Source organism: Monodelphis domestica, chromosome 4 (genome assembly GCF_027887165.1).
Source record: "Monodelphis domestica isolate mMonDom1 chromosome 4, mMonDom1.pri, whole genome shotgun sequence".
In the NCBI taxonomy this organism is placed as follows: domain Eukaryota; kingdom Metazoa; phylum Chordata; class Mammalia; order Didelphimorphia; family Didelphidae; genus Monodelphis; species Monodelphis domestica.
The window spans coordinates 2195756-2210165 of record NC_077230.1 but is presented as its reverse complement, the minus strand read 5'-3'; the positions used below and the strand labels follow the sequence as shown (position 1 = coordinate 2210165).

The 14410-nt window shown below is 34.2% G+C and overlaps 1 protein-coding gene across 1 annotated transcript in view; it reads left to right on the top strand.

Moving 5' to 3' along the window:
• Positions 1 to 14410, top strand: part of BACE2 (beta-secretase 2) — a 107701-nt gene that overhangs the window by 51266 nt on the left and 42025 nt on the right. The gene's annotated exons all lie outside the window — the stretch shown is intronic.

The window sequence follows — 14410 nt, the reverse complement described above, 5'->3', positions numbered from 1 at the left end:
AACGGAGTAAAAACAGAATGGAGAGAAATACACAGCTAGTAATTATGGTCACCTATAAAATAAAAATGAATATAATGGATCAAAAACAAAAAAAAGGGGGATGGAGCAGAATATACTGTACCTCAGCTAATAAGAAGAAAGCAGGGATAGCAATCATGATCTCTGATAAAGTTAAAGCTAAAATAGATATAATCAAAAGAGACAAACAGGGAAACTATATTGTATTAAAAGGTACCATAGATAAGAAAGCATTATCAGTTTAAAGTCTGTATCCACCAAATGTCATAGCATTCAAATTATTTTTATTAATTAATTTGTTTATTTAGAATATTTTCTCATGGTTACCTCTCCCTTCTCCCTAAGCTGACAAGCAATTCCACTGGGCTATACATGTATCATTGTTCATAACCTATTTCCATATTATTAATATTTGCAATAGAGTGATCATTTAAAGACAGAATTCTCAGTCATATATCCATCAACCCACATGATCAATCATGTTTTTTGTCTGCATTTCTACTCCCACAGTTCTTCCTCTGGATGTAGATAGCGTTGTTTCTCATTAGACCCTCAGGATTGTCCTGAATCATTGCATTAGCATCCAAATTATTAAAGGAAAAATTAAATGAGCTACAGACAGAAATAGATAACAAACAGTAATAGTGGGAGACCTTAATCTCCCCCTCTCAGAACTAGATAAATCTAACCAAAAAATTAATATGAAAGAAGTCAAGGAAATGAATAGAATCTTAGATAAGTTAAATATGATAGATATCTGGAGAGAATTTAACAGGAAGAGAAAAGTACACTTTCTCACAAGTATATGGCACTTCCACAAAACTTGACCATATCTTAGAGCACAAAAATATTATAGCTAAATGTTGAAAAACAGAAATTTTAAATGAAATCTCAGACCATAATGTAATGAAAATTGTATATAATAATGGACCGTGAAAACAAAAAAGTAAAACTAATTGAAAATGAAATAACTTAATATTAAAAAATTAATGGGTTAAAGAACAAATTATTGAAACAATAATTTTATTAAAGAGAATGACTATAATGAAATATCATACCACAACCTATGAGATACAGCAAAAGCAGTAATTAGAGGAAAATGCATATCTCCAAATGTTTATATTAATAAAATGGAGAAAGAAACGTCAATGAATTAGGAATGCAAATTTAAAAAACTAGAAAAAGAACAAATTATAAGTCCCTAACTAAAAAACAACTTATGAATCCTAAAAATTAAAGATAAAGTCAGTAAAATTGAATGTAAGAAAACCATTGAATAGATAAATATATCTAGGAATTAGTGTTATTAAAAAAATCAGTAAAGCTGATAAACCATTGGTTAATGTAATTTTTAAAAAAAAGAATATGAAATCACTAGCACTAAAGATTAAAAGAATGCATATCCTACTAATGAAGATAAAATTAAAATAATTATTGAAAATATTTTTATTCAATATGTGAAAAAAAATTAACAAAGAGAAATAGAAGAATATTTACAAAATTAAAATGCCTGAACCATCAGAGCAAGATATAGAATACCTAAATAAAATGATTTCAGAAAAAGAAATTGAATAAGCCATAAATGAACTTCCTAAGAAAAAATGTATCAGCACCAGATGGATTACAAAGGAATTCTACTAAACATTTAAGGATCGGCTAACTCCAATATTAAACAAATTATGTGAAATAGTAGGTAAAGGAGTTTTACCAAATCTCTTTAATGAAATAAATATGGTACTAATACCTAAACCAGGAAGAGCAAAAACAGAGAAATAAAATTATAGACAAATCTCTTTATGAATATGGAAGCAAAAATCCTAAACAAAGTACCAGCTAGGAGGCTACAACAATATGGCACAAAGCTAGTACATTATGACCAAACAGGATTTACACCAGGAATTCAGGGAAGGTTGAATACAAGGGAGACTGTCAACATAATTGTAAATACTAATAACAAAAGCAATAAAAGCTCTATGATTATATCAATAGATGTAGAAAAGGGCTTTGACAAAATATAACACTCATTCCTATTAAAATCATTGGGAAGCATGGGTATAAATAGAGTTTTTCTTAAAATGATATAAGGCATGTACTCATTACCTATAATAGGGAGAAGCCAGAAGACTGACAAAGACCTTCAAGAAAAGATAGAAAGAGATACTCTGTTTACAATAACCAAAGATAAAATACAATACCTGGGAGTATACCTGTCCAAACAAACCAAGGAACTATATTAGTATAACTATAAAAGAATTCTTCCACAAATAAAGTCAGATCTAAATAACTGGAGAAATATACATTTTTCATGCATGGCCATCATTAATATTATTAATATGATAATCCTACCTAAACCAACCCACTTTTTTTCAATGCCATATCAAATAAATTATCATTATAAATTATCAACTTTTTTAAAAGTAGCAAAATTCATTTGGAAGAATAAAAGATCAAGAATATCAAGTGAAATAATGAAAAAATGTAAATAAAGGTCTAGCAGTGCCAGATTTTAAATTGTATTATAAAGCAGTAATTATTAAAACTTTCTTGTCCTGCCCAAGAAATAGAAAGGAAGAGCAGTGGAATAGAATAGACATACAACCAAGAGCCGTAAGATATTATAGTAATCTTGTACTTGACAAAATCATAGATCCAGGTTTTAGGGGTAAGAAATCAGTTTGATAAAAATTACTAGACTAACTGGAAACTAGTTTGGCAGAAACCAGGTATCAGTCAATATCTTAGGGGGCAGGCGGGTAGCTCAGGGGATCGAGAGACCTAGAGACGGGAGGTCCTGGGTTCAAATCTGGCCTCAGACACTTCCCAGCTGTGTGACTCTGAGCAAGTCACTTAACCCCCATTGCCTAACCCGTACCACTCTTCTGCCTTGGAACCAATACACAGAGTCAGTACAATACGCAGCACTATTCTTGAGATCATAGGATCATAAATTTAGAGGAACCTTAGAGATTACCCAGCCCAACTCTTTCCTTTCATATATTAGGAAACCAAGATACAAAGAAATTAAGGGACTTGCCCAAGATCATGTAGAGAGTATGTTTCTGCTATATCTACTGTTCTTTCCACTGTACCATCATGAGATGTCACCTAATAGCCAAACCATTTCTGAGATAGATGAAGGAGAGAGTCTCTCTCCCCCTCCCCTCCATAGGTAGTGCTCTCTATTTTTTCAAATTATATTTTATTGACTTGTCTGGATACATACTGTATCACCCCAGGAGAGAGTAAGTTCCTGGAGGATGGACACCATTGCTTGTTTTTTCTAATCTACACCACCTAATAATAAGAAACGTGTTTTTAATTGCTGTTTGATTTTTACTGTGTATAAATCATGATAGGGCTCCTGTAGAAAGTGGTGCTGGAGCTCGACTTCGAAGGAAATTAGAGGAGAAAAAGAGGCATAGAGTCAGTGCACTCCAGGTTTGAAGGACAGGCAAGTGGGTGATAAATCCTGTGTGAAGAAAAGCAAGCAGACTAGTGTGGCTAGAGCTGGAAGTGTCTAAAGAGGTAGACTTGGAAGATGTATTCAAGCTTGATTTTAATCAGAACGTTAATGTTACTCACTCAGATTTGTTCTAGGCTACAGACAAGAATGAATTAATAGTTTCTGAGCAGAGAAGTGGCATGGCTAGGTCGATGCTCGAGGAATATCAATTTGCCATCGGCATGGTGGAAAAACTGAATGATAAAATATTGTTCAGCAAAGGAAAAATTAGATCAGTAAAGGATACTAAATGGACTAAAGGAGTCTAATGTAAGATACAGTAAAGAAAGAATCGACAAGGCTTAGCAGTTTGTGAACAACAAGGCAGTATGTGGGGAACAAAAGAAAAGGCAGAATCTCCAGTGTGATATTAAACTTGCCTTAGTAAAATGAGGATATTAATAGCACCAGTGTCAGAAGGTTGTTGTAAGAATCAAATGAGATAATATTTATAAAATATAGTGCCTGGCACATAGTAGGTGCTTAATAAACATTTACTTCCTTCCTCCTTCCATTCTTCCATTAAGTTTCAGAGGATGGATTTGAACTCAGGTCTCCTGACTCTAGGCCCATTGCTCTATCAGTGGAACAACCTAGCTATATACAGGAAACCTAAAATAGAACCCTACACTTCTCATGGGACTTTTCTATGACCATCATGGCTCAGAAGAGTTAGTTGTTCTACGTTTGTTTTTTAATCTGACCACTGCTCTTTTAATTATTTTGCCCTATGAAATGGTAAATTTGATCATCTTGCTTTGCACGTGATACTTGCAAGCCAAGCAAACTCAAAACATTTGAAACTAAGGCAACTAGGTGGCTCAGTGGTTAGAGAGTCAGGCCTGGAGAAAGGAGATCCTGGATTCAAATCTGGGCTCAGATACTCTTAGCTGTGGGATCCCATTGCCTAACCATTACCACTCTTTTGCCTTGAAACAGATATTCTTTTTAAAAATATTTTATTTATTCTTTTTTTTAATTTAATTTTATTGATTAATTGAACATATTTTTCCAGGATTACAAAAATCAGGTTCTTTCTCTGCCCTCCCGCCAACCGCCTCCCATAGCCGAAGCACAATTCCACTGGATTTTATATATGCCATTAGTCAAGACCTATTTCCGTATTATTAATATTTGCACTAGGGTGATCATGTAGGGTCTATAACCCCAGTCATATCCCCATTGGCACATGTGATCAAGCAGTTGTTTTTCTTCTGTGTTTCTACTCCGACAGTGTTTCCTCTGAATGTGGATAATGTTCTTTCTCATAAGTCCTTCAGAATTGTCCTGGATCATTGCATTGCTACTCGTAGAAAAGTCTGTTATGTTCAATTGTGCCACAGTGTATCTGTCTCTGTGTTGAGTATTCTCCTGGTTCTGCTCCTCTCACTCTGCATCACTTCCTGGAGGTCCTTCCAGTCCCCAAGGACTTCCTCCACTTTATTATTCCTTTCAACACAATAGTATTCCATACCCAACAGATACCACAATTTGTTCAGCCATTCCCCAATTGAAGGGCATCCCCTCATTTTCCAATTTTTGGCCACCACAAAGAGTGCAGCTATGAATATTCTTGTACAGGTCTTTTTCCTTATTATCTCTTTGGGGTACAGACCCAGCAGTGCTATGGCTGGATCAAAGGGCAGACAGTCTTTTAGCTCCCTTTGGGCATAGTTCCAAATTGCCCTCCAGAATTCTTGGATCGATTCACAACTCCACCAACAATGCATTAATGTCCCAACTTTGCCACATCCCCTCCAACATTCATTACTTTCCTTTGCTGTCATGTTAGCCAATTTGCTAGGTATGAGGTGATACCTCGGAGTTGTTTTCATTTACATTTCCCTAATAAGACATTTGAACATTTTTTCATGTGTTTATTGATAGTATTGATTTCTGAATTACCTGAAAATTGCTTATTCGTGTCCCTTACCCATTTATCAATTGGGGAATGCTAGATTTTTTGTACAATTGATTTAGCTCTTTATAAATTTGAGTAATTAGACCATTGTCAGAGTTTTTGTTATGAAGATTTTTTTCCCAATTTGTTGCTTCCCTTCCAATATTAGTTGTGTTGGGTTTGATTATACAAAAACTTTTTTAACTTAATGTAATCAAAATTATTTATTTTACATTTTGTAGTTTTCCAACTCTTCCTAGGTCTTAAAAGCTTTCCTTTCTCAAAGATCTGACATGTACACTATTCTGTGTTCACCTAATTTACTTATAGTTTCCTTCTTTACATTCAAGTCATTCATCCATTCTGAGTTTATCTTGGTGTAGGGTATGAGATCTTGATCTAAACTTAATCTCTCCATTACTGTTTTCTGATTTTCACAAAAGTTTGTGTCAAATAGTGATTTTGATCCCAAAAGCTGGGATCTTTGGGTCTATCATAGACTGTCTTCCTGAGGTCTTACCCCATGTCTATTCCACTGATCCTCCCTTCTGTCTTTTAGACAATACCATATTGTTTTCATGACCACTGCTATAAAGTACAGTTTAAGAGCTGGTACTGCAGGGCCACCTTCCTTCACATTTTTTTTCATTATTTCCCTTGATGTTCTTGATCTTTTGTTCTTCCAAATGAACTTTGTTATGGTTTTTTCTAATTTAGTAAAAAAGTTTCTTTGTAGGGTATGGCACTAAATAAGTAAATTAGTTTGGGTAGGATTGTAATTTTTATTATGTTAGCTCATCCTACCCATGAGCAATTAATTTTTTTCAATTATTTATATCTATTTTTAATTGTGTGGAGAGTGTTTTGTAGCTGTGTTCAAATAGTTCCTGTGTTTGTCTTGGCAGATAAATTCCTAAGTATTTTATATTGTCTAGGGTGATTTTAAATGGAATTTCTCTTTCTAACTCTTGCTGCTGAGATGTGTTGGAAATATGTAGAAATGCTGATGATTTATGTGGGTTTATTTTGCATCCTGCAACTTTGCTAAAGTTGTTGATTATTTCCACTAGCTTTTTGGTGAATTCTTTAGGATTCTTTAAGTAGACCATCATATCAGCTGCAAAGAGTGATAGCTTGGTCTCCTCATTACCTATTTTAATACATTCAATTTCTTTTCCTTCTCTACTTGCTACAGCTAGTGTTTCTAATACAATGTTAAATAATAGAGGTGATAATGGGCATCCTTGTTTCACTCCTGATCTTATTGTGAAGGCTTCTAGTTTATCCCCATTTCAGATGATGTTTGCTAATGGTTTTAGATATAAACTGTTTATTATTTTAAAGAAAGGCCTTTCTATTCCTATGCTTTCTAGTGTTTTCAATAGGAATGGGTGTTGTATTTTGTCAGATGATTTTTCTGCATCTATTGAGATAATCATGTGATTTTTGTTAGTTTGCTTGTTGATATGGTCAATTATGTGAATTGTTTTCCTAATATTGACCCATCTGGTATACATCCTACCTGGTCATAATCAATGAGTCTCTTGATCACTTGCTGGAGTCTTTTCGCTAGTATTGTATTTAAAATTTTGTATCTATATTCATTAAGGTCTGTAGTTTTCTTTCTCTGTTTTTGACCTGCCTGGCTTTGGTATCATTACCATATTTGTGTCATAAAAGGAATTTGGTAGAACTCCTTCTTTGTTTATTATGTCAAATAGTGTATAGTATTGGTATTAGTTGTTCTTTGAATGTTTGATAGAATTCACTTGTGAATTCATCAGGCACTGGGGATTTTTTCTTAGAAAGTTCTTTGATGGTGTGTTCAATTTCTTTTTCTGATATGGGATTATTTAAGTATTCAATTTCTTCTTCTGTTAATCTAGGCAATTTGTATTTTTGTAAATATTCATCCATATCACCTACATTGCCATATTTATTGCCATATAATTGGGCAAAATAGTTTTTAATGATTGACTTAATTTCCTCATCATTAGAGGTGAGGTCTCCTTTTTCATCTTTAATATTATTGATTTGGTTTTCTTCTTTCCTTTTTTTTTATTAAATTGACCAGTACTTTGTCTATTTTTTTTTCAAAATACCAGCTTCTAGGCTTATTTATTGTTCAATAGTTCTTTCACTTTTCATTTTATTAATTTCTCCTTTAATTTTTAGGACCTCTAATTTAGTTTTCATCTGGGGATTTTTAATTTGTTCACTTTCTAATTTTTTTATTTGCATATCCAATTCATTGACCTCTGCCCTCCCTAATTTGTTAATATATGAACTCAAGGATATAAATTTCCCACTAAGTCCTGCTTTGGATGAATCCCATAGATTTTGAAAAGATGTCTCATCATCATCATTTTCTTCAATGAAATTATTGTTTCTATGATTTGTTCTTTAGTTAATTTGGGAACAATTATTTAATTTTTTCTTATATTATTATTATAGATAATAAATATATGAATTCATTTCCAAATAATTTTTCTTTTGGCTCTCCATGTACCATTACTAATTATTATTTTATTGTATTGGGGCAGCTAAGTGGTACAGTGGATAGAGTGCTGGTCTTGCAATCAGGAAGATTCAGCTCCCTGAGTTCAAAACTGTACTCAGATAATTCCTAGCCTTGGGACCTTGGGAAAGTCATTTAACTCTTTGCCTCAGTTTCCTCATTTGTAAAATGAGCTGGAGGAAATTACACTTTCTATCTAGCTTTGTGACCCTAGATAGGACATTTAAACCATTTATCTCACTTTCCTCACCTCTAAGATGAGCTTGAGAAGGAAAGGGCAAAACTATTTCAGTATGTTTGTCAAGAAAACCCTGAGGTCAGAGAAAAAAAAGTCAGACACAACTGAAACTGAACTACAAAAATGCCCCTCTTATATATTTCATTGTATTATGATCTGAAAAGGTTGCATTTATTATTTTTGTTCTTTTGCACTTGTTTGCCATGTTTTTATGCCCTAGTACATGGTCAATCTTTGTGAATGTACCATGTACTGCTGAAAAGAAGGTGTATTCCTTTTTGTCTCTATTTATTTTTCTTCACATATCTATTAACTCTAATTTTTCTAAGATTTCATTCACATCTCATACCTCTTTCTTATTTAGTTTTTGGTTTGATTTATATAGATCTGATAGAGGAAGGTTCAGGTCTCCCACTAGTATAGTTTTACTATGTATTTCCTCCTTTAACTCCACTAGTTTCTCCTTTAGAAATTTGGATGCTATAATGTTTGGTGCATACCTGTTGATAACTGATATTTCCTCATTGTATATACTGCCTTTTATCAGGATGTAATTATCTTCCCTATCTCTTTTAATCAGATCTATTTTTACTTTGACTTTGTCAGATATTATGATTGCAAGTCCTGCCTTCTTTTTCTCAGTGAGGCCCAATAGATTTTGCTCCAGCCTTTGATCCTTATTCTTTGAGTGTCTATCTGCCTCATGTGTGTTTTTTGTAGACAACATGTGGTAGGGTTTTGGTTCCTAATCCACTCAGTATTTGCTTTTGTTTTATGGATATGTTTATTGCATTCACATTCAGAGTTATGATAACCATCTCTGAATTCACCAACATTTTAATATCCTCTCCTAATTCTGCCCTTTCTCCTTTCACTATATCTTTTTAAACCAGTGGTTTGCATTTAATCAGTCCCAAATATTCCCACCCTTATTATACTACCCTTTCTGCCCCCTCCCTTTTTGTTACCTTCTTATTTTTTAGTGTCTATTAAGTGCCCTCCCCCTTTCCTATTTTTTGGTATTCCCCACCCCACTCCCCCCTTGGTTTTTCTGTTCTCACTTTCCCTGTAGGGTAAGATAGAATTCTATACCCAAATGGATCTAGATATTCTTCCTTCTTCGAATTGATTTCACTGAGAGTAAGGTTTAAGTATTAGCTATTAGCACTCTCTTCCTCTCCTTCTTATAAGAGTATTCTTCCCCTCCCCTTCCCATGTGTCTCTTTGTGTGATATCAATTATCCTATTTATCTTATTCCTTCAAGTTTCTCTTGGTGCAATATTCTATTCCCCCCTCCCTTTTCCTTTTTTAGCATATTATCTTAGTCCACTTATTACCCCAATCTTTACTTATGAATGATTCCTCTAATTACTATAATAGTGAATATAATTTTTGAAAGTTACAAATATCATGTTTCCATTTATTAATATAAACAAATTGATTTTATTGAAGCCCTTAAAGAAGAAAATTTAAATAAAAAACATTTTTCCACCTTTCCTCTCTCTTATTTACCTTTTCATGATTCTCTTGATCTTTTTGTTTGGATATCAAACTTTCCATTTAGTTCTGGTCTTTTCTTTACAAATACTTGGAAATCTCTTTTGTTGAATGATCTGGAATTTCCCCCTGGAAGTATAGTCAGTTTTGATGGGTAGGTGATCATTGGTTGAACACTCAATTCTCTTGCCTTTCTGAATATTATATTCCAAGCCTTTAGGTCTTTTAGTGTGAAAGCTGTCAGATCTTGGGTGATCCTGATTGGTGCTCCTTGATATCTGAATTGTCTTTTTGGCTTCTTATAAAAATTTTTCCTTAGCTTGGAAGCTCTTAATTGGCAATTACATTCCTGGGGGTTATCTTTTGAGGATTTAGTGAGGGGTCTATGAACTCTTTCAATGTCTATTTTGCTTTCTTGTTCAACAACATCAGGGCATTTTTCTTAGATGATTTCTTGTATTATGATGTCAAGGTTTCTGTTTATTTCTGTGTTTCCAGGTAGACCAATGATTCTCAAATTGTCTCTTCAAGACCTGTTTTCTTGATCTGTCATCTTTTCAGTGAAATATTTCATGTTTCCTTCCATTTTTCAATCATTTGATTTTGCTTTATTAATTCTTTCTGTTTTGTGAGATCGTTGGCTTCTAGTTGCCCAATTCTGGTCTTTAAAGACTGGTTTTCCGCTACAATCTTTTGATTTTCCACTATAATCTTTTGATTTTCCTTTTTGGTTTGGTCTATCCTACTTTTCATGGCTTCCAGATGTTTAATTTTGGTCTCGAATTTTTTTCTCATTTCATTTGATTTCTTGGCTTCTTTCTCCAATTGAGGGTTCCTGTCTTTTAGTCTGTTATTTTCTTTTTTAACTATTTCCCATTTTTCTTGTCAATATTCTGCCATCTTTTTCATAAGCTCCAATTTAAATTCTTCAAGGTCTTGTGTCCAATTTCCTTTTTTTTTTTTTGAAAGTTTGGATGCATTTTTTTTATGTCCTCTTCTGCTATTTTCTCTATAGTCTTTATTTTTCCTCCATAAAAATTATTCAGCATCAAAGCCTTCTTCTTGTTCCTCTTGGTGTTGGGAAGTTGTTTTTCCTGGGCATAGTTTGCCATCACTAGGGTGGTTTTTCCTTCCCTTTCCAGCCAGAAGTCTGAGTGAGGAGGGCAGGTTCTCTGTATATGGAACTAAGGAGTGATGTTTTTACTTGAGGCCACCTCTCAAGTCTCTGGATCTTCTACTGTTTGCAGCCCTTCTCTGTGCTATCTTCAGACCCAAGATCTGAGCTCTTCCACCTGTTGGGGTCTCCAGTCTAACTGCTCTGAGGGGTAGGTCTTTGGTGGTCTTAGTCAGCTGCCAAGGACCTAGAGGTGCCCCTCTCTTGCTCATTGATTCTGGCTCTGAGACTAGCGATCTGGCTCCATAGGTAGAGTGGGGGAGGTTAGATCAGCTCGCTTTTTGGTGGAAGCTATTTCACCCCTTTATATTGTGGAAATGCCAAATCCCATGTGTCTTCAATGCTGTTCCCTACTGTGGAGTCCCTTCATTCATATGAATTTAGATTTCTTGACCTTTTGAGGTAGTCTATATTGGTAGGCTATGACGAGAGGTGGATTCTTGCATCTAAACTGCAGCCATGTTTATCTGGAAGTCCTGGAATAGATATTCTAAGACAGAAAGTAAGGGGTTTTTTTTTAATGGACTTTCTTCTTTTAAATAAATATATTTATGTTATATATCCTTATGCATTTATCATAAACAAATATCAATAAGTCAGGAATATATGATTTTCTAAGTGTGAGAACACACTTCCTCCAACAGATTACAAATTGTTTGTCATTTAGTAGGTAAATCTTAGAGAGTTATCTGTAGGGCAGAGGTTAAATCATTCATTCACAAAACATTTGGCTTCCTACTATATGCCAGCCACTATGTAAAAGAACAAGGAACTTATAAGCAAGTAACAAGGGAAGATAACATGAACATGAGTGAGTGACTTGCCCACATGCCCATAATGATATAATTAGTATTTGTCAAAAATGCACATCCAGTCTACCTTCCATTCTACCACACTGCTTATAACTATTTTTCCAAATTACAACTCAGAGTTTACCCAAGGACTCATAGCTCCATGATTTGTCTAGTTCTATAGCAGCAATTCTACACATGCTTTATAAGGCTTGGATAATGTAAAACTTGCTTATTATTTTGTCTTCCTTTCTTCTTTTTTTAAAATTTTAAAATTTTTTGTTTATTACTTAATTTAGAATATTTTTCCATGGTTACATTATTCATGGTCTTTGCCTCTCCTCTCCCAGATCCAATGAGCAATTCCACTGGGTTTTACATGTGTCATTGTTCAAAACCTTTTTCCATATCACTAATATTTCCAATAGAGTGATCATTGATCATATATGATCAACATCCTGATCATATCCCCATCAAACCATGTGATCAATCATATGTTTTTCTTCTGTGTTTTGACTCCCACAGTTTTTTTCTCTGGATGTGGATAGCTTAGATTGTGATCCTTTGACATCAGATCTCTTTTATTTGTGAAATAAATGTTCCTTCTCTTTTAGTCATCTGCACAATTTGTCTTTGTCAAAAACAGGCTTTATTTTTTTAATATCCTAGTAAATCATGATTTTTCAGTCAATAAAATAGGAATGACACATAGCTAAACTAACTAGTATAGAGATCTAAAATTCCTGTGATCCAGACCTTCTACAACACAGTTAAAATTTCTAAAATAATTCCATTAGAGTGGATCACCATCCTAATCAGTCTAATTAATTAATAAAGTATAGTTTTAGAGAACTATTTTCTGTATTTAACACAAATCATTTTTTTAATGTAAACTCTTACCTTATGTCTTAAAATCAATATTTATTTATTGGTTCCATAGCCGAAGAGCAGTAATGGCTAGGTAATGTATTTTCCCAAGATCATATTGCTTGGAAGTGTCTAAGGCCAGATTTAAACTGAGGACCTCCCACTTCTGGGCTGGCTCTCAATCCACTGAGCCAAATAGCTTCCTCACACAAATCAGACTTTAATGGAAGAGAGAAAGAAGAATTATACAGATACTTGCTTAAACAGTTAGAGACTTGGTGTCATGGAAATGCCTAAAAATATAATTTTTCAATGGGTTGACAAATTTTCAAGATTGTGTGGATGTCAAGTAAGAACCATTCTAGCACAAGTTGTACTTAGACAAATCTCTACCTTGACTACTGAAGTCTGTATGTTTTAAGAGGTCCATCACAGTTCTAATCCAGGGGAGACAATGCAGAATGAGGGTGCTCAAGCATTCTAAAACACTTCCAAAATGCCTGGAATTCTCAGAATCTCTCCAAAAAGGGAATAACTTAGATTTGAACAAAGAATTCTGGAGAGATTTGACCAATCAGCAATCATTTATTAAGTATTATGTGTCACACAATGTGCTAAGTCCCTTAGGCTCAAAAGAAAAAGCAAAAATAATCCTTATCTTTAAGATTACATTCTAGTGGTAGACTGTGTGTGTGTCTGTGTGTCTGTGTGTGTGATCGGTACACACAAGAAAAATACAGAGTAGATGGAAAGAAGCCTTAGAATTAGTAGTTTGAGGAACTGGGAAAGCCCTCCTGCAGGATGTGGCACTTAAATGGAAACTTAAAGGAAACTAAAATTCAGAGAGTAGGAGGTGGCACAATCCAGGTTTGGAATTAGCCTTTTTATCTATGAATTACTTTGTGATTTGGTCAAATTGGATCTTTTTTTTTAAACCCTTACCTTCCATCTTGGAATCAATACTATGTATTGGTTCCAAGGCAGAAGAGTGGTAAGGGCTAGGCAGTGGGGGGTCAAGTGACTTGCCCAGGGTCACACAGCTAGGAAGTGTCTGAGGCCAGATTTGAACCCAGGACCTCCCATCTCTGGGCCTGACTCTCAATTCACTTAGCTACCCGGCTGCCCCCTTACTTTGTGATTTGGAACAGTAGCACCACGCTTGAATAGGCATACATCCTTAATGTTCTTATGCCCATGTTTCCCTTAAATATATAAGCAATCCTGAGATTGCCTCGCCTCAGTTAAATGGGATAAACTTTTAAATACTTCTTGATAGTCCAACAGAAGGTCAAAAGTCTCATGAAAATGGCTAGAAAGTTTCTTATTGTTGTTAGCAATATCTATAATTTTAATGTCTCTAATTGGTCTTTGGGATTCATTAGCTGAAAATAACATAACTGTGAAGCCATTCTAGAATACAACCACTATAGTTAATTAACTTGTCCTTGGAACACTGAGATGTTAAGTAGTTTTTGCCTGAATTTCTACCTCCTCTGTCAGAGGATCCTAGATCTTCTTGATTCCAAGTCACTAGTCCTTTCATTATGCCATTCTAATTCTCAAACTTCTTCATTGAAGAAAGTTCTCACATTTTTTACACTAGTGATCTTCCAAAGATTCTGTATCATGGGATGCAACAATCTCCAAAGCATCAAAATTTTATGTAACCAAAAGAGAAACAAAATATAAAATGTGGTGGTTAATAGCCTGTGATATATTGCCAAAAACATTGTGAAGAAGAGGTATAAAAGATACTAGAGTTTTATAAATCTGGTAAATAAAATGAACTGGTTATGCAACAAGAATGAAGAATAATGTTCACTACCTCTTATAGCTGTATTGCATTAAGTGCTGTGTATACAAAAAGAGGCAAAAGATGGTCCCTTTCCTCTAGGAGGCAATAA